Source organism: Indicator indicator, chromosome Z, assembly GCF_027791375.1.
Source record: "Indicator indicator isolate 239-I01 chromosome Z, UM_Iind_1.1, whole genome shotgun sequence".
Lineage (NCBI taxonomy): Eukaryota > Metazoa > Chordata > Aves > Piciformes > Indicatoridae > Indicator > Indicator indicator.
The window spans coordinates 41,416,584-41,439,170 of NC_072053.1; the positions used below are offsets into that span (position 1 = coordinate 41,416,584).

The 22,587-nt window shown below is 41.1% G+C and overlaps 1 pseudogene; it reads left to right on the forward strand.

Moving 5' to 3' along the window:
• The first annotated feature begins 785 nt into the window (after nucleotides 1-785).
• The window catches only part of LOC128979359 (E3 ubiquitin-protein ligase Topors-like), a 181,637-nt pseudogene continuing 159,835 nt past the window's right edge, over nucleotides 786-22,587 (forward strand).

Sequence of the window (22,587 nt, forward strand, 5' to 3'; positions counted from 1 at the left end):
CAGCTTATTGCTGCTCTGTATGTGCAGCTATTGACAATTCCAGGTCCTCCACCAATTAAAAAAAAAAAAAAGCACCAAAACCTCGCCAAAAAAAACATGCAAGCAAGCATACACAAAACCAAATAATTACTAGATGTAACCAAGAGCTAAGAATACACAAGCTTATTTCAGACTGTGTCCGTGCAAATTAGGCTTTGAGTTAATTTACTTGAGAAGCTAAATTACACTCCTGAGAGTTACTCACACTTTCAAACTTTTTAAGGTTAAACTTCCAACTAGCAATGAACTTAATGTAAATTATCACTTTTGAACCTATTCTAGACACTCTAAAAACCTTCTGCAACTCAGTTTTAAGAGCAGTGATCAATCTTTTCACTTGTCATATTTGTTTAAATATTTCAAGTGCCATTTACTGATCAGTACCTACAGATAGGGTATGAGAAAGTGTACAACATATTATGCAATTCTTTTACTGAGTTTAAAAGAAAAGACTTATCTTTGCAATTAAACGAAAGTGTACTGAATTCTTTAGCTTCAATAGCCATATGCTTCTTTCAAATTCAAAGCCCTTAAGGATTAATGAAAACACATAGAATTTCCTCAAAGCATATAATTTGTAGCATCTTAAAATCGAATCAGAAGAATGAAGGAGTTTCTTTCATAGAACAAACACTTTACTTCAGGATGTTGTTCTCAAGATGATAAATAAGCAGTATAGCACCAAGCACTTATTCAAGAATACAGGCAAACCAGTCACATCCTAGGGTTACACATCACTAAAGGCGATGTCTGTTGTGCAGGTAAGTTATGTGTTCTAAAAGAAAGAGTTGCTCCCTTCTGCCACCCTTCCAAAACCATTCTTCAAGATATCAGCTTTTGTATTGTGTTGCTTTATGATTCATAATTGGAGGAATTGGACAATAACTTAGTAATCATCTTCAATAACAGTTCAGCCTCCACTCTCCCATGTCAATTTTCCTAGACTTATTTGAATTATGTTTTCCTTGAAGGTTTAATCTTTACAAAAATTCCAGACATTACACAGAATTGTCGGGGTTGTAAGGGACCTCAAGGATCATCTAGTTCCAACCGCCCTACCATGGGCAGGGACACCTTCCACTAGATCAGGTTACCCAGAGCCACATCAAGCCTGGCCTTTAGAAATTCCAGGAGTGCAGCTTCTACCACCTATTTGGCAACCTGTTCCAGTGTTTCACGACCCTTATGGTGAAGAACTTCTTCCTATTGTCTAATCTAAATATACCCTCCTCTAGCTTGGATCCATTCCTGCTAGTCCTATCACTACCCAACACCCTAAAAAGTCCCTCACCAGCTTTCCTGTAGGCTCTCTTCAGATATTGGAAGGCTACAATAAGGTCTCCTTGGAGCCTTCTTTTCTCCAAACTGAACAACCCCAACTCTCTCAGCCTGTCTGCATAGGAGAGGTGTTCCAGCCCTCTGATCATCCTTGTAGCCCTTTTCTGGACATGTTCCAGCATGTCCATATCCTTCTTTTAACAGGGGTTCCACAAATGGACACAATACTCCAGGTGGGGTCTCACCAGAGCTGAGCAGAGGGGAAGAATCACCTCCCTTGACCTGCTAGCCACACTTCTCTTGATGCAACTCAGGACAAGGTTGGCTTTCCGGGCTGCAAGTGTACATTCATGGCTCATGTTGAGCTTCTTCTCCACCATCACCCTAACTCCTTTTCTTCAGGGCTTCTCTCAAGCCAGTCACTACCCAGCCTATATTGGTGTCTGGCATTGTCCCAACCCAGATGCAGAACCCTGCACTTGGTCTCGTTCAACCTCGTGAGGTTGGCATGTGCTCACCTCTCCAGCCTGTCGAGATCTGTCTGGATGGCATCCCTTCCCTCCAGTGTGTCTGCTGCACCACACAGCTTGGTGTCATCAGTGAACTTGCTGAGGGTGCACTCAATGCCATTGTCCATGTCACCGATGACAATGTTAAACAAGACTGGTCCCAATACTCATTCTTGAGGAACTCCGCTTGACACTGGCCTCCACTTGCACATGGACCCATTGGCAGCCACTTTTGGTGTGGCCATCAAGCCAGTTCTTTATCCACCATGTGTTCCATGCATCAAACCCATATTTTACCAGCTTGGAGATCAGGATGCCATGTGGGACAGTGTCAAAGGCTTTCCTCAGGTCCAGATAAATGCCATTGGCTGCTCTCACCTTGTCTGTTGAGGCTTTGACCTTGTCATAGAAGGCCACCAGGTTTGCCAGGCATGATTTTTCCTTGGTGAAGCCATGTTGACTGTACCAGATCACCTCTTCAATATTCTTCGCCTCAGCAGTGCCTCCAGGAGGAGCTGCTACATGATCTTACCAGGCACAGAGTTAAGAGTGACTGGCTTATAGTTCCCTGGGTCATCCTTCTTCCCTTTTTGAAAATGCAAATTATATTTCCCCTTTTCCAGTCAGTGGGGACTTCACTGGGCTGCCATGAGCTTTGGAACATAATAGAGAGTGGTTTAGAGACCTCGTCCGCCAATTCCCTCAGAACTCATGGGTGTATCCTGTCAGGACCCAATGGACTCGTACACTGTCAAGTTCTTAAGATGGTCATGAACCTGATCTTCACTTACAGAATAATAGAATCGCAGATTGTTAGAGGCTGGAAGGTACCTCCAGAGATCATTTAGCCCAAATACCCTGTCAAAAGCAGGATCACCTAGGGTAGTCCACGCAGGAATGCATCCGGTTGGGTGTTGAAAGTTTCCAGAGAAGGAGACTCCACAAATCCCTGGGCAGCCTGTTCCAGAGCTTCATCACCCTCACTGTAAAGAAGTTTCTCCTCACGTTGAGGTGAAATGTTCTATGTTCAAGTTTGTATCCCTTGTTCCTTGTCTTATTACTCTGCACCACCGAAATGAGCCTGGCCCCCTCCGCTTGAGACCCACCCCTCAGATATTTATACACATTGATGAGGTCCCCTCTGCTCAAGACTAAATGACCTCAGGGATCTCAGTCTTTCTTCATAGGAGAGATGCTTGAGTCCCTTACTTATCCTCATGGTTCTCCATTGGACTCTCTCTAGCAGATCCCTGTCTCTCTTGAATTGAAAAGCCCAAAACTGGACATGGTATTCCAGGTGCAGTCTCACGAGAGCATAGTAGAGGGAGAGAAGAACCTCCCTACACCTGTTGGACATATTTTCTTGGCCACAAGGGCACATTGCTCTCACATGGAGATCTTCCTGTCCACAGGGATTCCAAGGTCTTTTTCTGTGGAGCTGCTTTTCAGCAGGGCAGCCCCCAATCTATACTGGTGTCTGTTGTTATTCCTCCCCAGATGCAGGACCCTGCACTTGTCCTTATTAAACTTCATGTGGTTTGCCTGCACCCAGCTCTCCAGCCTGTCCAGATCTCGTTGGATGGCAGCACAGCCTAACAGAATGTCAGCCACCACCCCCAGTTTTGTATCATCAACAAACTTGCTGAGGGTACTCTCAATCCCCTCATCCAGGTCATTAAAAAATATGTTGAACAAACCTGGCCCAGTACTGATCTCTGGGGAACACCACTGGCCACTGGCCTCCAAGTTGAATTTGTACCACCGCTCACAACCCTCTGAATTGTGTTGTCAAGCCATTTTTCAATCCATCTCATGGACCAATTTTCTGTGCCACATTTCCTGACAGGGAGACAGTCTCAAAAGCCTTATTGAAGTGAAGTATATGATATCCACAGTTCTTCCTTCGTCTACCTATTTGGCCCATGGTTTCATATAAGGCTATCAGATTAGTCAAGCAAGATCTGCCATTGATAAATCCATGTCAGCCACTCGTCATGACTTTCTTTTATTCCATATAGTTAGAGATACCTCCAGAATGAGCTGATCCATCATCTTTCCCAGGGTGGAGTTGAGATTGTCTGGTCTGTAGATCCCTGGGTCCTTCTTCTTGCCTTTTTTGAAAACAGGAGAGACATTCACCTTCTTCCAGTTGTCAGGCACCTTTCCTGTCCTCCATGACTTTTCAAAAATGATGGAGAAAGGCTCAACAAAAATATCAGCCAGGTCTCTCAGCACATGTGGATGCTCCCCATTGGGTCCCATGGATTTGTGTGTTTTCAGTTGGTACCAGGGATCTCTAACCCAGTCCTGACTGACTAGAGGAGTTCTTTCTTCCAGCCTCTGCGACTATCTTCTGTGATTTTAAGAATGTGGTTGGAACCCTTGCCAGTGAAGAGTGAGGTACAGATGTCATCGAGAACCTCAGTCTTCTCCACATCACTTTTCACCAGTTCACTTGTTTCCTTTCTGAGGGGGCCCACACCTTTGTCTTCCTTTTGCTATTAATGCACCTGTAGAAACTTTTGCTATTCCCCTTGATCTCTCTGGCTAGATTTAATTCTAACTGAGCTTTAGCTTTTCTAACCAGGTCTCTTGCTGCTGAGACCTTTTTCTTATATGCTGCCCATTCTCGCTGTCCTTTCTTCCACTCCTTGTAGAGTTTCATTTTGTGGGACAGTGTGTCCAGGAGCTCCTTGTTCATCCAGGCACATCTCCTAATATTCTTTCCTGCCTTCCTCTTTGTTGGTATACTTTGGTATACACAGAGAAGGTGATTCTTGAATATGAACCAGTTGTCCCGGGCCCCCCTTCCCTCTAGGGCTTTGTCCCATGATACTTTGGCCAGCGTATCCCTGAAGCAATCAAAGCCTTAATGCCTAAAGTCCAGGCTTGTAAGCTTGGAATACATCCTCCTAGATGTCCTGAGGATTTTAAATTCTAGCACATTGTGGTCCCTGCAGCGAAGGCTGTCCCTGAGCCTCACATTGGTCACCAGCCCTTCCCTATTGGTGAGAACAAGGTCCAGCATAGCACCTTTTCTTGTTGGTTCCTCCTCCAAACGGTGGAGAAAGTTGTCATCAATGCATTCCAGGAACATTCTGAACAGCTGATGCCTTGTTGTGTTGTCCCTCCAGCAGATGTCAGGGTAATTGAAATCCCCCATGAGGACCAGGGCCTGTGATCGTGAAGCCACTTCTATCTGCTTATGTAGGACCTCATCTGCTTGGTTCTGCTGGTCAGGTTGCCTGTAACACACTCCTACTGTAACATCACCTTCCACTGTCTTTCCTTTAATCTTAACCCATATGTTCTCAACCAGCTCATCATCCTTCCCCTGGCTGAGCTCCACTGATTCCAGCTGGTTACTGATGTAGAGAGGAATACCTCTTCCCCTCCTACCCTGCTTGTCCTTCCTAAAGAGCTTGTTCCCCTCTATCCCTGCATTCCAGTCATGGAAATAATCCCACCAAATTTCAGTAATAGCCACTATGTCATGGCTTTCCAGCAGCACAGTTGTCCTTAATTCATCCTGTTTATTGACCAAGATGCATGAATGTGCATAGAGGCACTTCAGCTGGGCTGGCTGTGCACCCTCCTAGGCGAATCCCCCTTGATTCCCTTTGGGTGTCTTGGTGCATTGGCTCTGGCTTGCCTCAGGGCAACAAGTTGAGAGCCCTTACAAGTTGAGTGCTCCTTCCCTCTGCCCCTGCTGTGGTGCCCCACTGTGTGTCGCAGGCAGGCATGAGATTATTAATCCCTTCCCCTTTGGAATCTTGTTTAAAGCCCTATAATTGATCCCTGCCAACTCTTGCCTCAGATTCCTTAACCTCCTCTGGGACAAGTGCAACCCATTTGTTGCTCGCAGCTCTGAAGCCCTGTGTAATACCCAAAGCCCTGCCAAAGGCACCAGACCCAGAGCCATGAATTGGCTGGTTTCTCTTCCTATGTGTTACCTCATCCATCACTGATGTCAGGGGGTTGAAGAACATAACCTAAGCTCTTGATATCTTTACCAGTTGCCTCAAAGCCCTGAAATCTCTTTTAATTGATTGTGAGCCTCTCATTGTTACATCATCACTACCCACCTGAAAGACCAAAGGCGAGTAATAGTCTGAAGGCCTCACAAGGGTGGGAAGTTTTCCTATTATATCCTTTACCTGGGCACCAGGGAGAGGGCAGACCTCCCTATGGAGAGGGTTATGTTTGCACATCTCCCCTCAGCAGGGAGTCTCCTACTACAATGCTGAGCCACTTGGATCCCAACAAGTCCATGGGACCAGATGGGATCCATCCTAGGGTGCTGAGAGATCTGGCAGATGAGCTGGCCAAGCTGCTCTCCATCATTTACCAGCAGTCCTGGCTCACTTGAGAGGTCTCTAATGACTGGAAGTTGGCCAGTGTGATGCCCATCCACAAGAAGGGTCAGAAGGAGGAACCAGGAAATTACAGACCTGTCAGCCTGACCTTGGTGCCAGCCATGGTTATGGAACAGGGCATCTTGAGTGCAATGACACAGAACCTACAGGATGGTCAAGGGATCAGGCCCAGCCAGCATGGATTTAGGAGGGGCAGGTCCTGCCTGACCAACCTGATCTCCTTTTATGATCAGGTTACCTGCCTGGTGAATGTGGGGAAGGCTGTGGATGTAGTCTACCTGGACTTCAGCAAAGCCTTTGACCCTGTCTGCCACAACAAGCTCCTGGCAAAGCTGGCAGCTCGTGCCTTGGACAGATTCGCTCTGAACTGGGTCAAGAACTGGCTGGAGGGCCAGGCCCAGAGAGTGGTGGTGAATGGTGACACATCCAGTTGGCGGCCAGTCACTAATGGTGTCTCCCAGGGATCATTGTTAGACCCCGTTATTAATGATCTGGACAAGGGAATTGAATTCACCATCAGTAAGTTTGCAGATGACACCAAGTTAAGAGCAGGTATCGATTTGTTGGAGGGTAGAAGGGCCCTGCAGAGGCACCTTGACAGGATGGATGAGTGGGCAGAGTCCAGTGGGATGAGATTTAACACATCTAAGTGCATGGTTCTACACTTTGGCCAGAACAACCCCATGCAGCGCTACAGGCTGGGGACAGAGTGGCTGGAGAGCAGCCAGGCAGAAAGAGACCTGGGGGTGCTGTTTAATAGCAGGCTGAACATGAGCCAGTAGTATCCCCAGGCAGCTAGGAGAGACAAATGGCATCCTGGCCTGCATCAGGAGTAGTGTAGCTCAAGGGATGTTATTCCCCTGTACTCAGCACTGGTCAGGCCACACCTTGAGTACTGTGTCCAGTTCTGGACCCCTCAATTCAAGAGAGATGTTGAGTTACTGGAACATGTCCAGAGAAGGGAGACGAAGGTTGTGAGGGGCCTTGAGCACAAACCTTATGAGGAGAGGCTGAGGGAGCTGGGGTTGTTTAGCCTGGAGAAGAGGAGGCTCAGAGGTGACCTCATTGTTGTCTAGAACTACCTTAAGAGAGGTTGTAGCCAGGTAGGGGTTAGTCTCTTCTCCCAGGCAACCAGAAGCAGAACGAGGGGACACAGTCTCAAGTTGTGCCAGGGGATGTCTAGGCTGGATATTAGGAGGAAGTTCTTCACAGAGAGAGTGATTTACCATTGGAATGGGCTGCCCAGGGAGGTGGTGGAGTTGCCATCCCTGGATATGTTCAAGAAAAGACTGGATGAGGTACTTAGTGCCATGGTCTAGTTGATTGCTTAGGGCTGGGTGATAGGTTGGACTGGATGATCTTGGAGGTCTCTTCCAACCTGGTTGATTCTATGATTCTATGATTCTATGACTCTATGACTCATTAATTTTTCCTTTGAGGGTTAGTTTTTATGGCCACCCTGGGGTAAGTTGGCTTTGGTGGTGCTTCTGGCTATTCCTCATCCTTGTTGACAACCAGTTCCTCCTGCAGAGCCTCATAACTTTTCTGCAAGACCACTGCAGGCTGTGCACTTCTTAAATGAACATGCTTGTTCCACTTGTTTTGTTGGCCAGAGGTGTATTCTCATTGACTTTGCTCCTGTGGGATACTACAGGAAGGCAAGGGAGCTTGCTGATGAAATTGTTGGTGTCAAATAGAGTGACAGGAATTGAAAAAAAAGATAGATCTATGCACTGGACCTAATCAGAGATCAAAGATATTTTTTGACCTTTTATTGATCATTTAAGAAAACAGATGTGTTTCTTGGCAGCAACTGAGTGACCTATGTGATATTTGGCCAATGTGAATTAATTTCTTCTTACTATATTTCCATTAGTATCACAATTGAAAACAAGGTCATGGAAGATGATACAATAATAAGATAAAAGTAAGCAAAGAAAGTACAAGATTTCACACTGAAATATTAAAATGACGTGGTTCAGTCATAAAAGTCCAAAGGGTATTCAAAATGATATAAGTGAAGAAATGAAAATTTTCATTAATAAAGCCTATACCAATGCACAAAACCAGCTTAATTTTTTACAATATTCCAAATTATTTATAGTAACCTCTGATTGATTAATTTTGATCTAATTTGCTTGACTTTTGGGGATCTTTGAAGAAAGGCTGAGGGACGCTGTCCACTATTTCATACCTGAGCACAAAATAATCTTCTTACCCACTTCATTTGATCAACTGTGCTTAAGGTACTTCATACTTCCACTGCTTTCATGATGTGTAGAACCAGAAAAAAGAACATAGCAGCTTTATTCTTCAAAGAAGTCAGTATTTTGGATGATAAGTGTATTTTTGGTAGGAAAAAATGTTTCTTGGAATAGCAGTCTTAGATTACTCCAAATTCCTTATTTATTTTATGTCCATGTTATGTACAATATAGAAAAGGAAACAAACTATTCTGGACACCATAATGCTGTACCGATGCATAAGTTTCTCTGGGTTTGTTTTATGCCTTTTCTAGATTATGTTATTAAAAAGACATAAGATTTTTGAAAGGTATTTCAGTATGTTAAAAATAGATGTAGATTTGTCAAAACACTTACTCATGTAACTCTTATAAATATGATTTCCAAAGTCACCTAAACACTGTGTGGGTTAGGTATTCAGACGGTTTTCCAAGCATGTTAATTCCTTTGAAAACACTGTATTCAAATCTCATCTCAGGGTTCAAAATTAAAGGTGCGTTGGCATGACCAGATAGATGTTAATGACATCAATAGTTGTTCTGAGATTTGTTATGGAGTCATCTTAATAAAGAGCATCTAATCTGACTTGGGCTGATAGAACACTCATGACCTCACCTGTAGTAGTTCTGATTACAGTGATTACTTTCACAGATATAAAACCATTGAGAAAATATTTATGGAATACTTCTTAATAAAGTTGCAGTCAAGGGCCCTTAAACTAGATCTCACAATTGTATATTTACTTGTGCGAACTGTGAAGCATCAGCCAGTAGTATAAAATATTTAGTATCTGAGGCAAATTGTGATGAAATTAAAAGAAAATATATAAAAATTAAATTTCTCTTTAAAATACACTTAATTACTGTTGAAAGACTTGAAGTATTTAACCTTTAGTATATTGTTTGCTTCCCACTGATTTATTAGGAATTTCAAGCTAAGAATGTACAGTATTTCAGTGCATTGATTGCCTTTAAGGATCTTCTTTGTTAAGGGCAGCTATCCAGGGACTACTTAATTCCTTGCAATGATTTGTCATTTATAGGCAAATGCATATGCTGGAAAAGAAGAGAGTTCAGAACAGGGGCAGTAAACTGAAGAGATATTTTGTATACCAACATCTTTCTACAATAGAAGAAAGAAGTGGTATTAACAGATGAACAGCTTATGAACACTTCCATAATGCAAACAAACAGAAAAGCATTCTTCAAGACATGGGTCCATAAACACATTTTTAACACAGAGCAGAGGGAAAAGAGGAAAATATATTAAAAATGTTGCCTTGGGATACTACCCAGAAATCTACATTGTAGCATGGTTAAATTTATATCTGTGACTTTCCTTATAGAAAACAGTACACAGAAAAGCAGAATTCAATTTCTTAAATACTGCCTAGCTGGACATAAAATTAAGACTGAATTAATTTCTTCTAGTCACAGCATATCAATCGCCAAAATCCTATTCATTTTTGTTACCATCAAATGACATTTTGAAAATAATAATAGATCCTTGAAATCATGAAGGATGAATAATCTTACTCTTCACTTAAGTATTGTCTAACATAAATATTTAATGTTCAGTTAAAGGTATCACATCTTCAGCTTTCTATCAGAATATGAAAGCTAGATCAAACACTGTTCTCCAGTCTTACTCTAATAAAAAGAGGAAAACACAGGGAAATCTCAGCAATATCCAGACTTAACTTCAGAGGCACATACAAAAAAGGCCATGAGACTCACTTAAACAAGACTTGTATGGCAGTTTTGTAGTATGAAATAAAGAAGTAATGTAAGTTCAACTGAGCATCATTGCTTTCTTAGAGTCTTGACTTTAACTCCAAGAAGTGCTCCAAGTCCTTGTCTTCTGCCTAAACAATATTGACCAATTCTTCATTGTCTAATTTTAACATTTCCCATTGTTGTCAGGTCCATAAAAAGGTTATTTATATTCACTGGCTTAATTATTAGCATTTTCTAGAAATTACATCCTGATTTGTTATATCACCATAAATTTGAACACATAGGCCTTATATTTGAAAGTCCAGAGGTGAGAAGACCACTGGAACATGCACACCAGGCCCACTGAGTTTATTTACTTTTCTTATATTTGTAAATAATTTCTTAATCATAAATATGCTGAAAATTAAAGCAACTGTGAGTTCTTCCACTTCAGTAGAGATATTCTTAAAGACAATAAAAATTTTCTGAATTATCATTCTATCCTTGACTTCCATTCTGCTGTTACACATATTCAAGGAAATCTTCAAGTCACAGAAACAAGTTGTCCCAGTGCATCAAAAAATGAGCCAATGGGGCAGAAGATGACTCTGCCTAACTAGACAGCTTTGGTTAGAACTCAGGAAGAAAAGGAAAGTCTGCTGACTGTGGAAGAAGGGGCAAGCAACTCAAGAAGAACAGAATGCTCTTACAAGGATATGTAGAAGAAAATTAAAAAAGCCAGAGTTCAACTAGAATTCAGTCTGACCAGTGTCATTAAAGATAATAAAAAGTGCTTTTACAACTATATTAACAATAAACAAAGTACTAGGGGAATGTCTGCACACTACTGGATATACAAGGGAACCTTGACAAGGAAAAGGATGAGATGCTGAACTTGGCCTGTGCAGGGGGCAGCTCCCACGGTCCAGGGGGAGATGATCAATGACCTATTTGTGCCACTCAGACGTGCACAGATGAGCAGATGGGTCCCACCCAAGAGTACTTAAGGAGATGGCAGATGTAACCACCAAGGCTCTCACCATTATTTGTCAACAGTGCAGGGTGAACAGGGAGGTCCCAGTCAGCTGGAGGCTAGCAAATATGACACCCATGTAAAAGAAGGGCTGAAAGGATGATGCACATTTCTGCAGGCATGTCAGTTTGACCTTAGTGCGAGGAAAAGTAACTCAGCAGATCATCCTAAGTGTCATCACATGGCACGTGAAAGACAAGCAGGTGATCACTCCCAGTCAGCATGGGTTTATGAAAGGCTCCTTCTACAATAACATGACACACCTAGTGGGTGAAGGAAGTGCCATGGCCATTGTCTACCTAGACTTTCTACTAAAGCCTTTGATGCCGTCTCCCACAGCATTCTCCTTCACTAACTCATGGCACAAAGCTTGGATAAGTGCACTCTGAAGTGGATATAAAAACCTGGCTGGATGGCCAGGCCCAAAGAGTGGTGGTGAATGGAGTTAATCTGGCTGGTTCCCAGTCACTAGTGATGTCCCCCAGGAATCAGTAATGGGTCCTGTCCTTATCTGTTATCCTTATTAATGATCTGGATGAGGGGGTTGACTACACTTTCAGTAAGTTTGCAGACGGCACAAAACTGGGTGGCTCTGTTGATCTGCTAGCGGGTAGTTTTACAACAGGATGTGTTAGACTGGCCAAGGCTAATTGCATGAAGTTCAACAAGGTCAAGCTCTAGGTCCTCCACTTGGGTCACAACAACCCCGTGGTAAGCTGCAGACTTGGAGATGGGTGATTGGAAACCTGCTACCTGGAGAGGGACCTGGGGCTACTGGTTCATAATCAACTGAATCATCAGTGCGTCCTGGCGACCAACAAAGCCAATGTCATCTTGGCTTCTATTAGAAACACTTTGTCAGCAGAACCTCACTGCGATCCCTGTACTCAGAACTTGTGAGGCCACTTATTGAGTACTGAGTTCATTTCTGGGCCCCTCACTATAGGAAGAATATTGAGGTGCTGGAGTGCGTTTAGAGAAGGGCAATGATGATTGTGAAAGGCCTGGAGCACATGACCTATGAGGAGAGTCTGAGGGAGCTGGGATTGTCCAGTCTGGAGAAGAGGAGGTGGAGGGGAGACCTTATTGCTCTCTACAACTACCTGAAAGGAGGTTGGAGAGAGGAGGGGCCAAGCCTCTTCTTGATGACAAAGTACAGGACAAGAGGAAATGGTTTCAAGCTGTACCAGGGGAGGCTTCACTGAAAAGGTTCCCAAACGTGGAATGATCTGCCTGCCCAGGGCAGTGGTGGAGTCACTATCCCTGGGGGTGTTTTAACAGCCTGTGGATCTGGTGCTTAAGGATATGGTTTAGTGCTGGGTTGGATTGAATGATCTTCGAAGGCTGTTCCAACCAGACATATTTCATGCTTCTGTGATTCTGTCATATGATACAAAGTTATTCTTAGTAATTATACTCATAACAACTTAATAAATGCAGTAGCTCTTCATCATATACGTATTACATCATATTCATAAAAGCATGTCTTAACATTATTCTTTCGAAATCACTGCAGCCCTTTCCTTGTGCCAAAAAGAGTAGTTATGTTAATGTGCAATGATAGCAATGTCAGAATTATGGCCACACTGACTCATACTAGTTCATAAAAGAATATCAGAACCTCTGATAGAGGTAGGAGAACAGCATCTGTGTAAGTGGTCTGTACTAGTTCTGGCAGCTGAATTGCACCTGTGAGTGGTAAAATGGTAATTATACCATATCATCAGCTCACAACACTGACATTAACATGTCATAGAATCATAGAATCATAGAATCAACCAGGTTGGAAGATACCTCCAAGATCATCCAGTCCAACCCATCACCCACGCCTAAGCAATCAACTGGACCATGGCACTAAGTGCCTCATCCAGTCTTTTCTTGAACGTCTCCAGCGATGGCGACTCCACCACCTTCCCGGGCAGCACATTCCAATGGGCAATCACCCTCTCTGTGAAGAACTTCCTCCTAATATCCAGCCTAGACATCCCCTGGCACAACTTGAGACTGTGTCCTCTTGTTCTGCTTCTGGTTGCCTGGGAGAAGAGGCCAACCCCCACCTGGCTACAACCTCCCCTCAGGTAGTTGTAGACAGCAATGAGGTCAGCTCTGAGCCTCCTCTTCTCCAGGCTAAACAACCCCAGCTCCCTCAGCCTCTCCTCATAGGGTTTGTGTTCCAGGCCCCTCACCAGCTTTGTTGCCCTTCTCTGGACACGTTCCAGTACCTCAACATCTCTCTTGATTTGAGGAGCCCAGAACTGGGCACAGTACTCAAGGTGTGGCCTGACCAGTGCTGAGTACAGGGGAAGAATAACCTCCCTTGTCCTGCTGGCTACACTATTCCTGATCCAGGCCAGGATGCCATTGGCCTTCCTGGCTACCCAGACACACTGCTGGCTCATATTCAGCCTACAATGAACAATTTTTACACTGCCTGCATCTGAAGGAGGGAGTTTCAGAACCTTCCCCAAAACAAACCAAAACAACCAACCAAAATGAAAAAAAAAAATCTGGAAATAAGACTGTTTTACTTTTTAAATGCCATCAAATCACCAAGGAGTAATAAAAATAAATTACAGCATAAAAAAAAAGAAATGGAAAAAGCATCTCACTTTGTCATAGAAGCTTTGCTAGCCCAGTCCATACACAATCATATTCCACAGGGTTTTACACCAGACCTGAAAAGAAAGACATTCACAGCAGCTAGGGCCAAGACACCACCACACAAATCAAAAGGCACTGCCAACAAGACTTTGCACTTCAGCAGTGTCAAACCACTATTACATGGATGGTAAGGTAATATTTGGCTTGAATTTCTTTTTAATTTTTAACAGAGAATATGTTTTCTGCTCAAGAAACATAACAAATAGCAAGGAAAGAATATTTCTATCATACTAATAGATGTGCATCTGCTTTATTTTTTTCTCTATTACTTTATTTTATATTTTTCATTTATACAAATCTGCTGTATAGTTTCTCAAAAAAATCACACCCAACACATCCAGATAGCACTGTTCATCCAGAGGAAGAAAGTCAAACTGGATTAAAATAATTAAGTAGTATAATTTGTCCTCTGGGTTTCCCCATAGTAAACACACTGCTAACTTTTGCTATACTGACTCAGCCACCTTCACAGCATCCCTTTAGGTCTTTAAGCATCTCTGTTTCCAAGTGTGGATCTGAGGTCATCACACACCTCAAATGAGATCTGCAGAACAGATTTTCTATTTTTTTCTTTCTTTTTTATTTTTTTTTCCTGGAAAATGTCACGAGGAAAAGTTTATTATTATTACTAAAATTTACCAAGAATAAAGATTAGGACAACAAACAGTATGTAAACATTTTCATCTTCTATTAAGTTTTATTGTTTTCTATACATCCAGAGATAGTCTACCTAGTCCAACATTTCTGTTATGCACATCTTTGTGTTTATGTCACTATATTCTCCCCCCCAGAAAAACTTCACTGAAAGCTTTATTTTCATCCACTTCTCTGCTCCAGTTCTCCAGACAGTCTTAAGTTTTCTGTCTCTCTCCATCCTCTCAGGTTTAGTAAAACAGCTATGAAAATATGTAGTATCTTCATCACTGAAAGCATGGCCCTTTTGACCTTTTCTGTAATGGTGTTTTTTGTAGGATGGCTCATTTATGTCTACTGTTTTTCTGTTCACCTTTTCAATTAGTTTGAACTTTTTATTTGTAACTCTTCTGGCAGTGTACCACATTGAAAAGCTTTTCCCACTGCATAGTTACCATTTCTGTTTCTAGTTTTAGTGTTATTTCCTTCTGAAGAAGTATTTCAGAGGCAGCAGTGTCAGTCCTGTAAAGGACATTGAATGATCTACCCCATCTCTTGTCTGCAAATTCTTTCCTTCTGGAAGAATTTTAGATTGAAGGTGATAACTTTAAAATGATGTTTTTTCTCAATCTGAGTGATTTTTGACATATCCATAATATCAGTGGGATGGGAAGTTTGTATTGTTTGACACAGCACATGCAAAGGACAGGAATGAAACCCTTGCAGATGAAATAAAGGTAATTCTTTATGTTAAGGCATTAAAAAGAAAATATCTTAAGAAACATTTTTACTTGGAAGACCATACTTTAAAGAAGTAACCAAAAAGCTTATTTTAGCAAGTGTATGGGTGGTGATACAAGCATATGGCAAGGGGACAACAGAACTGCCAAAACACCTCACCACCACCACCACGTTAAGAGCAGCACACTGGAATTAAACATATAGTTTCTTATTGATGCATGTTTTTCAAGTCACATCATTCTGTAAAAGCTGCTCTTTAAGAGATGTGCTTCTGGGCCAGCACATAGACTTTGGGTTCAGAATTTGTGCAGAAAAGAGCAACATAAAAAACCCAAAAGGAAAACTCTGTTGAAAGAGTTAAACGGATGTAATTTCTTGCAGAGTTAAATTTTATTCTGGTCCTGTAATGGAATGAACTTTCTTCCAAAGAGGGTCTTCTTTTGGTTTGAAACAAATATGTGGAATTCTAATTATTTACACATTAATGTAGCACAATAATAGACTCATTTTCCTTTTCCCTCAACATTAAGAAAATAAGGAAAAGGCATGTATGTTAGCCCTAGTATTTTGGACACTTTTCAGTTTGGATAATTGCATTCTGTCTACTAGCAATTCTCCTGCAGTTTCAATTAGATATAATGTTCTTTCTCACTGTCCTGAGCACTTGTGCAGTACTGCTGCTCACTATTTAACAGCTGTCACATTTCACCCAGGAGGTGCTTGCGTTTCAATATTTAAGGAAATGAGCCTTTTAACAGAGCTTTCAATTAACAGCATTGTGACTTTTAAAGTGCAGTTTGTATTAAAAAAAAACCCACACAAAACAAACAAAAAATAACCACCGCCACCACAACAAACTAAAGAAACCAAAAAATCAAAGAATCCCTAGATGCTATGGAAGGATAATTTCTCAGAAAATATTCAGATAACTTAAAAAGAGTCACATGTCCTGTATAACACAAATATGCAGAAAGATTCCGAAAATCAGCGATTGTGTCTGCTGAAATAAGCAGTAGGCTAAGAAGTCACACACACTCCCCCTTTCTGAGTTCTATCAGAAGAAAAAGAGAATTAGGATATTCTTAACCATATAATGAGTGAATCACTGTAGCTGGAGTCTGATTATCATTGTTATGTGTTGGTATAAAGGAATTCTGTTAACTAGGAGAAAGATCTCAGATATTTTGGGAAAAGAACTCAGAGCACATATCTGAAGAAGATGAGGAGGATACTTGTCTGCATCATTCGGAAAGATAGTAAAACTTTAGAGAAAGCCTGATGTAAAAAATATGTTTGTCCTTATTGTTATTTATAGTCCAGATATAAGTAATTTCTTGGTGTAGCAGTTGTGAAGTTCATTGTTTAGTTCTCCATATAAATGTATGAAGGTCCTAAAGTAAACATTCAGAGATTCAGGAGTCAGATGTCAGTATCCGAGATTCAAATTTAGTCACTGAAAACTAGTTCAACGTGAGTTATTAATGGCCAAGTGGTAAAAGGCTGAGGTAGTCCCCAGTCCTGAATTTAGTATCCAAAGCATATGGGATCAAGGCTTTTAACTAAGATTAATTCCTGTCTGTTATGCAACAATGAATGCCCACTAACAATTGGGTCTTTTTGTATGTACTCTTGAAGCAGATTTTCCACGTCAATTTGATCCCTAAAATATGCATTTTTCAGACCCAGGACAAAATTAAACTAAAATCTGGTCAGTGTAGACAGTCTGTCCTGAAAGGTCAAAGCCAAAAACATGCCCTAACCCAGGCAATGGGTTAAGCACCTGTGAATGTGCAAACCTGGACACTTCCCAGGGTCCAGATGGTCCAGATAAACATGTAGCACATGTAATGAACTTTGTAGCACACCTGTGAACTGTGTATGCCCATGACCACATTTGGATATGCCCCATCCTATAGGTTTCTCTGTTACCAAAGGGCATTAATTGTCTTGGGACAGTATTTAAACCAGCCAAGAAGGTAGGCAGTTTGCCTTGTTCGTACCAGACAGCAATAAGAGCCAAGTGCTGCCAGAGTAGAATCTGAAGAGCTTGCCCTAGCAGGCCAACTGCACCTCGACCTGGCACCCAGACCAAGGCAGAAAAGGGAAAGCTCCAAGAGAACTAAATCCCAGAAGAGCTACAGGAAAGCAATGGAGCGCACGAGAGAGAGAGAGAGAGAGACCCTGTCCTTCTCTGAGCCAAGGGAAAGGCTCACAACACCAAATTAGGTGGGAGTGTTGAGGGTAGGGAGGCTCTGCAGAGGGACTTGGATAGATTGGATCAATGGGCCAATATTAATGGGATGAGTTTAAACAAGACCAAATGCCAGTTCCTGCTTTTGGGTCACAACAACCCCAAGCAACACTACAGGCTTGAGGAAGTGTGGCTGGAAAGCTGTCTAGCAGAAAGGACCCTGGGGTTCTAAATGACGAGCAGTTGAATATGAGCAAGCAGTGTGCCCAGGTGACCAAGAGAGCCAATGACGTCCTGGCTGGGATTAGAAACGCTGTGTCCAGCAGGAGTCAGGAAGTACAAGACAGATGTGAAGTGCTGGAGCAAGTGCAGAGAAGAGCAACGAAGCTGGTGAAGGGCCTGGAGAATAACTATCATGAAGAGCAACTGAGGGAGCTGGGTCTGTTTAGTTTGGAAAAGAAGAGGTTGAGGGGAGACCTCGTTGCTCTCCACAACTACCTGAGGGGACATTGTGGAGAAGTTGGTGCTGGACTCTTCTCACAGGTAACTAGTGATAGAACAAGAAGGAAGGCACTCAAACTGCGATTCTGTAGGTTTAGATTAGATATCAGGAAAAATGTTTTCATGGAAAGAGTGGTCAGACATTGGAATGTGCTGCCCAGGGAGGTGGTTGAGTCATCAACCCTGGATGTGTTTAAAGGTCATTTGGATGTGGTGCTTGGGGACATGGTGTACGGGTGAACGTTCTAGAGTAGGGTTATTGGTTGGACTTGGTGATCCCAAGGGTCTTTTTCAACCTCAATGTTTATGTGTGATTCTGTGATTTTGTAATATGTTTCTCCATTTTGGCTGATTTGTTTTCCTTTTTTAACTCTTTAGCTCTTGATAAAGGAATTATAGGATAATTATAACAGGTACTGTGTAAACATAATATACAGATATATGCACATAATTTCTGAGTTTATCCATTTATCTAGCATGTCTGCCCTGGATTTTCATAATTAGTGTGCAATAGAATCACAAAGTTTTTACTTCTCATGCAGTACCAAACAATATTCCTGAATTAAAATATCTCTAGCAAGAAATTTAATTTTTTTGTTTGGTTGGTTGGTTTGTTGGCTATTGTCAGACCAAGAAATAAGCAAATTTGTAAGTAATAAGAAAAAGACATATCATAAGAACAGTCTTTCCTGTATTTCTGTGTGATGCAAATACTCTTGCATGTAAAGTTTATATTACAATATGTTACATAAGGTTGAAATCTCTTTACTTTTAATAATCAATTTGCATTTGAACAAGCTTTGTTAGATCACTGAATTGTGACAAATGATTCTTTACATATTGGGATACTGAGTTCACACTGATGAAATAACAAATTAAAATATAATATGAAACTGTAACACTGATAATATAAGGGACAGTTATTTTGATATGGGAAAAGAATTCATAATTAGACCAAGATTTCCCCTTTAATTAGAATATTATCACATGGATAATACTGAATGAAATGCAGTTTTGAAGAATTCAGTTAAATAACATTAAAATAACATGAAGGTATCATAAAGGGGTTTTGTACTGAAGCAGCCGTATTTCATTACATACCACTGAAGGTTAGAAAGCAATGAAGTGTGTTTTGCCATCTCTGTCTCAGGCTAAGGTAATTATTAGTCCGAGATATTTTTTCTCTCTCTCCTGCACGCCTCATTTTTTAAACTGTGCTTACTCAAGGAGAAAATGAACCATACCACTTATCAGCACAATGCATACACCAATGATACTGAAGTCAACCATGTCTGTAGTCACAGGTCAGCTGCAAATCCATTAGTGACTTAAAAAAAAACATAGTCAATAATAACAAAAAATAAATAATACATAAAATCCGTAAATCTAAGCTGTAGTTGAATAAGTGCATAGAAGTCATAAGACACAATAATGCATTAATATTGGATCAGAAGTCTCTTAAAAGGCCAAGAAACAGAGGTGAAAAGTTACCCACAAGTGACTGAAAACAAACTTTCTAGAATAATAACAATATTAATGTCAGAGTTTTTTGTCATGTATTTACTTGCTCTTAGTCTGAAAGAATATTAATTTAAAATAAAAAACTCAAATAAAACTTTTTTTTCAGAAAATGGTATTAACTACCAGAAGATTATAAAAATAACAAAATAATTAAAAGATTATTCAGATCTTTAAACTTAATTCTTAAAATTGTTATAAACTTAATCATTTATAAAGTTATCAAATATGTCACCTAAAATACACCTGTCCAACCTACATTCTTGTACATGTTTGTAAATGCTAGTTGAAAATCGTTATAAACTAAAATAATAAATTCCTAAATGATGCAATAAAAGGTAAGCATTAAATCCCTTCTTAAAAAGAATTATAAAAATATGTAGACCACAGGGTCAGTGTTAGTAACTGTTGTGTTTATCAAAGAAAAACCTAACGTTTTCAAACAGACTAGAAATTTGAGGAACACAAATGTGCAAAGAAGAGCAACAAAGACGGTGATGGGCCTACAGCACTAGTCTTAATAAGGAGCAGCTGAGGGAACTGGGGTTGTTTAACCTGGAGAAACGGATGCTTAGGGGAAACATCTCTTTCTACAACTATCTGAAAGATAGCAAAGTGGGTATCTCTCTGCTTTCCATGGTATTAAGTGATAGGACAAGAGGAAATTGCCCTAACTTGCACCAGGGGAGGCTAGATTGGATATTAGGAAAAATTTAGACACCAAAAGAGTTGTCAAGCATCACAACAGGCTATTGAGGGAAGTGGTTGAATCACCATCCCTTGGAGGTATTTAAAACACATGAGGGTGTGATACATACGGATACAGTTTAGTGATGGATTTGGCTGTCCTAGGTTAATGGTTGGACTTAATCATTTTAAGAGTCTTTTCCATCCTAAAGGATTCTATAATTCTGTGATATAATAGTATCATCACCTTTTCCTCATAAGTTTGAGAGAATGTGGTTTGTGTGACTGTTTAGAAAAGTATTGGGAATATCAAAGTTTGCAAGCCATAGTGTTGTATGAACATAATGCTTGTAATTGCATTGTTGTCTGCTTAAAAAACTTCAAAAATACAACCCCAAAAATTGTTCTTCTGAACCAGACTGTCTTTTTATGGAAAAACTGTTTCTCACGTGAATCTTTCAAATTCTTTGCCACTGCAGTGATCTTTGATTTGCATGGAGGGCTATTTCCCGAGAGATGGCATACAGAATTCAATACACTCGTTTAGATGCACTCATTACTGAGCAAGAACCCATGACTTTTCTGTCCTCTAATGTATGTGCCTGTGCCTGCTTGACCATATGTATCTCTTGTGCATCACACTTTCTGCCCAACATTCAACATGTGGTTACAACCTGCTCCTGGGCTTGTTGCAAAAGGTTGTTTAATGACCTTTGAATAAGTAGTTTGGTTACCCATTTTCACTGACTCTTAATGACTGAGCATAACACTGATACCTAAAATAACTTTAAAATAGATTTATGGCTAAGAACAGTTGACAGTGTGACTAGATACAAAGGCATTACATATCTGAGGATGGGTGTAGGAATGACATCTAGATGTTTCTGCTATAGTTATAAAAACATTATCAAATTTAGGGTGGAAAGCATCTCTAGAGGTCACCTAAGACAACAATATCTATGCATGGTCCACCAATAGTGAACAGCACTGTTGCCCCAGTAAAGGAAAGACATGAATTATAGGCTCAGCAGAACTTTGATGCTCCTACCAATTTGCATAGAATTGTTAAAATTGTTATAGTTGCCTAAATACTGTACATTACCATTATAAATATATATTTTAACTGTTTGTTGAACCTATTTAATAAATTTTGGCAATTTTTTCATATTAATAAAAAGTTATTGATTATTTTTATTAATATTAGCCATATAATTTATAGATCAAATAATATTCCTTAGCACACCCATCTACAAAAACAGACAAAAGGAGGATGTGGGGAACTTCAAGTCTGTTAGACTGATCTTGGTACTAGTGAAGTTTGTGAAGCTGTTCATCTTGGGTGCACTAACATGACAAGCGCAGGATAGTGGAGGGATCAGGCCCACTCAACATGAGTTCATGAAAGGCAGGTCCTGCTTGAACAACCTCATCTCCTTCTGTGACCAAGTGACCCTCCTAGTGGATGAGGGAAAGGCTGTGGATGTTGTCTACCTGGACTTTAGTAAAACCTTTGCCACTGTCTTCCACAACATTTTCCTTGAGAAACTCATGGCATAAACAGGTGAACTCTTTGCTAGACTAAAAGATGTCTGGATGGCCAAGCCCAAACTGTTGTGATAAATGGAGTTAAATCCAGATAGCAGTTGGTCACAAGCAATGTCCCCCAGAGTCTAGTATTGGGGCAAGTTCTATTTAATATCTTTGTTAATGATTTGGATGAGGGGATCGAGGCACCATCAGGAATTCTGCAGATGATGTTAAATTGAGTAGGAGTATTGATCTGCTTGACAGTAGGAAGGCTCTACAGAGAGATCTGGACAGGTTAAATCAGTGGGCTGAGATCATGGAAAGATATTGAGCAAGGTCAAGTGCCTGGTCCTGCACTTTGGTCACAACCCCAAGCAACACTATAGGCTTGGGGAAGAGTGGTTAGAAAGCAACATAGTGGAAAAGGATCTGAGGGTGCTGCTGGACAGCCAGCTGAACATGAGCCAGCAGTGTGCTCAGGTGGCCAAGAAGGCCAAAGGCATCAAAACCAGTGTGTCCAGCAGTAACAGGGAAGTGATTGTGTGGGTTGAAGTTGTGGCAGGGGAGGTTTAGATTGGATATTAGAAAAAACTTTTTTACTGAAAGAATGGTGAGATATTAGAACTGGCTGCACAGGGAGGTGGTGGAGTTGTGATCCCTGAAGGTGCTCAAGAAGCATGTAGATGTGGTGCTTCAGGACATGGTTTAGTGGTCATGGTAGTTGGGTAACGTTTAGACACAATGATCTTAAAGGTCTTTTCTAAACTTATTGATTCTATGAAAAGCATCAGCAGGATAAGAGAAAAGTAGAACTCAAAAATAAAACAGTTGTCTTGTAGAAGTCAGAAAGAACAAACACCAGTGTCAAGACTGGGCTTCTAAGGGTGGAAAGAATATTTTTTTTTTTTTTGAGGGCAAGAGGAGTCTATTGCTGT